The following is a 4,447-nucleotide window of genomic DNA, read 5'->3' as shown; positions in this document are numbered from 1 at the left end:
TTCTACACACTGTTCTATACACAAAGTAGCAGAAAGAGAACTTAAGAAAATAACCCCCATTTGCAATTGTACTAAAAAGAATAAAATGCCTAGGACTGAACTTAACCAAGAAGGTGAAAGACCTGTGCTCTGAAAACTGTAAAACACTGATGAAAGAAATTGAAGACAACACAAACAGATGCAAAGAGATTCCATGCTCATGAATAGGAAGAATTAATATTGTTAAAATGTCGCTAATACACATGACAACCTACAGATTAAATACAATCCCTATCAAACTAATAGCATTTTCACATGACTAGGATAATCCTAAAATTTTTATGGAACCACAATAGACCCTCAATAGCCAAAGCAATCCTGAGAAAGAAGACGAAGATGGAGGTTTCACAATCTCAGATTTCATGATATACTACAAAGTTATTGAAACAGTATGGTACTGGTACAAAAATACACACATAGATCAATGGAACAGTTTAGACATACTTGTATGGCCAATTAATCTGCAAGAAAGGGGGCAAGAATATACGATGGAGAAAAGGCAGTCTCTCCAATGAATGGAAAACTGGACAGCTACTTGAAAAAGAATGAAACTGGACCACTTTCTAATACCATACACAAAAATACACTCAAAATGGATTAAAGACCAAATGTGAGACCTGACATCATAAAATTCTGAGAAGAAAACATAGGGAGTAATCTCTTGGGTATAGACTTTAGCAATGTAGTGTACCCTTAGGCAAAGGAAACAAAAGCAAAAATACACTGTTGGGACTACACCACCCTAAAAACTTTTATATGGCGAAGGAAACCTTCATCAAAGTGAAGAAGCAACCTACTGAATGGGAGGAGATATTTTCAAATGATATATCTGATAAGGGGTTAATATCTAAAATATATGAAGAACTGCTACAACTCAACCCCAAAATCACAACTACCCCAATTAAAAAAAAAATGAGGAGAGTACCTGAATAGACACTTTTCCAAGGAAGATGTACAAATGGCCAACAGACACATGAAACAACATTACTCATCATCAGGGAAATGCAAATCAAAACTACAATGAGATACCACCTCACACCTGTCAGAATGGCTAAAATCAACAAATGTTGGTGAGGATGTGGAGGAAAAGGGACCCTCATGTACTGTTGGTGGGAATGAACACTGGTGCAGATACTGTGGAGAATGGTATAGGTCTGGAGGGCATTATGCTAAGGGAAATGAGTCAGAAAGAGAAAGGCAAATGTCATATGATTTCCCTTATACGTGAAATCTAAAAAAATAAAATAAAATAAAAAGAACAAACTAACAAAAAACAGAATAGAGTTGTAAATACAGAGAACAAAGTGATGGAGGGGATTTGGGCAGATGGGCAAAGCAGGTGAAGGGGATTAGAGGTAGAAAATTTGCCCAATAATAAAATAAATAAGCCACAGGGATGAAAATTAGAGCATAGGGAATATACTCAGTATTATAATAATTTTGTGTGGTGATAGATGGTAACTATATTTATCTGGGTGAGTACTGTGTGATGTATAGAATTGCCAAATTGCTATATTGTACACCTGAGACTAATATAATATTGTATGCCAATGATACTTCAATAAAACAAAGAAATGGTGTATCTGTTCAAGAGGGGAAAAAATGTGAATGAGACACTAAGATTGGCAGAATGGATGATCCAACTACATGCTGTCTACAACAGATGGTAAAATCAAATTAACACATTAAAGTAAAAAGATGTTTTAAAGAGTTCCATGCAAGTAGTAACCAAAGGAATGCAGTGGGGGCTCTACTATTCATGGACAAAACAGACTTTAAGCAAAATATTTTACTACAAAGAAGGACATTATATATTGATAAGAGGGTCTATTTGTCTAAAGATACAAGAATTATAAACATGTCCATCTAACAACAGAGTTCCAAATATCTGAGTCAAAACGGACAACATTTGGGAGGGAAATAGATTGTTCAATACATCCAATGAAGGATACAACAGCAAAAGATCACTGAGGAACTAGAAGATATAAACAATACTATAACCCGTTGGACCTAACAGATATATACAGAACACTACCACTACCAACAGAATATACATTCTTCTCAAGGGTGCATTCAGTATTTTCCCAGATAGACCATATGTTAGGCCATAAACAAGTTTCAATAATTTAAATGGACTGAAATCATAGCAAGTATGAATGGAATGATTGCAATGAATCTAGAAATCAATAATGAAAGGAAATTTTGGAAATTTAGAATATGTGGAAATTAAGCAACCCATTCTTAAATATTCAGGGGTCAAAAAACAATTCACAAGGGAAATCAGAAAATACCTTGAAATAAATGAAAATGAAAACAATATAAAAAACAACATGGAATGCAACAAAAGCAGTAATCAGAAAGAAATGTGTAGCTGTAAACGCCTACATGAGATAAAAATATCTTAAATCAATTGCCCAATCTCACATCTCAAGAAACTAGGGAGAAAAAAAATTATAACCACAAAGCAAAAAGAAAGAGGAAAATAACAAAGACTAAGATGGAAATAAATTAGAGAATAATAAAAAGAATAGAGAAAATCAACAAAAATCAAAAGTCGGTTCTCTAAGAAGATTAACAAAATTGGCAAACTTCCGTTAGACAGAACAAGAAAAAAAATAGAGAAGACTCAATTACTAAAACCAGAATGAATAAGGACATCACTAGGAACTTTATCAAAAAGGATTAAAAGAATATACCATGTACACTTATATGCCAACAAATTTCTTAACCTAGATAAAATATCCAAATTACTAGAAAAAAACACAAGCCCCTGAAGCTAAGTTTTTTATTATAATAATATTTTTTATTATATTATGTTAGTCACCATACAGTACATCCCCAGTTTCTGATGTAAAGTTAGATGATTCATTAGTTGCCTATAACTAGTGCACCATGCAATACGTGCCCTCCTTACTACCCATCACCGGTCTATCCCATTCCCCCACCCCCCCTCCCCTCTGAAGCCCTCAGTTTGTTTCTCAGAGTCCATAGTCTCTCATGCTTCATTCCCCCTTCTGATTACCCCTCCTTTTTAAAAATTTTTAAAAAAAATTTTTAATTTTTATTATATTATGTTAGTCACCATACAGTACATCCCCAGTTTCTGATGTAAAGTTAGATGATTCATTAGTTGCCTATAACTAGTGCACCATGCAATACGTGCCCTCCTTACTACCCATCACCGGTCTATCCCATTCCTCCACCCCCCTCCCCTCTGAGGCCCTCAGTTTGTTTCTCATAGTCCATAGTCTCTCATGTTTCATTCCCCCTTCTGATTACCCCCCTTTCTTTATCCCTTTCTTCCCCTACCGATCTTTTTTTAAGTAGAAAATTTGCATAGACCTATAACAGTTAAAAAGATTGCCTTATTAATCAAAATTTCCACAGGAAAAAGCCTGGGGCCAGATGGTTTTAGGGTTAATTTTACCAAATGTTTTCCTGAGTTGTTAATGGAAATGTTATAGATACAGAGTTGATCATCTATTAGCATTCAGTTAATATGATATTTATTAATATTCATCAGAAGTGCATTGAGTGCTTATCGGGTGCCTTGAATTTTGTTACATCATGGTGCCTTTGGTGATCTGGTATCTGTGTTTCTTACTAAATGGACATTGATAACGTTGATCACTTTGCTTTCCAGCATCCCTCAGAAGTATGTTTCAAGGCCTTGTATTGACATAATGCCCCAAATTGAAGGTTTCTGAGGTGACTGAGTATATCCTCACCATAAATAATTTTATGTTAACATAAAAAATGAGTTTTACATGAATAAAAATATGAAAGTAACATTTCATGTTTACTATAAATAAGACAATGTTGTCAACTTTAACACCGTATTTTTCATTTTATCATATTTTCACACATGTTATATTTCAAATTTCATGACTTATATTGAGCTAAAGTGATGGATGCTGTTATCACAGTTGTATAGAAGGGGAAACCGAGACACTGGTCTGTAGTCAAGTGTGCAGTTGAAGAGGTGGAGTGGAAATAGGCTAGTCCTAGCAGCAGATTTGAAATAATAAAGTCTTAAATTTCACGGCTCTTCAAAACCTATGAGCCATGTGGGAAACTTCATTACCTCTTCAGTTTCGCCTGGCTGTTTTCCAAATGTTTTGCAGCAAGGACTTCCCCTGAATTCTTATTATACACTGTCATGCATAATTCTTGAGCAAGACGCGTGAGCTCTATGTGGACTTTGCTATTGTCCCTGAGTTTTTCAGGGCCGGAATTTTCTGCGTACTGATTTATACCCATTTTACTGGATGCAGCCACCAGATGGACTTGTGCTCCTCCTACCGGCAGCCTGCGTAATGAGTCACACAAGGGCTGCCGACGTCATAACGTGATTCACTATCAAGCGCGACGCGAGCAGGACCAAACGACTCCTTTGAGCCTCCGGCTC

Source organism: Ursus maritimus (assembly GCF_017311325.1).
Source record: "Ursus maritimus isolate PB19 chromosome Y unlocalized genomic scaffold, ASM1731132v1 scaffold_Y7, whole genome shotgun sequence".
NCBI classification, from domain to species: domain Eukaryota; kingdom Metazoa; phylum Chordata; class Mammalia; order Carnivora; family Ursidae; genus Ursus; species Ursus maritimus.
This window is presented reverse-complemented; position numbering follows the sequence as displayed.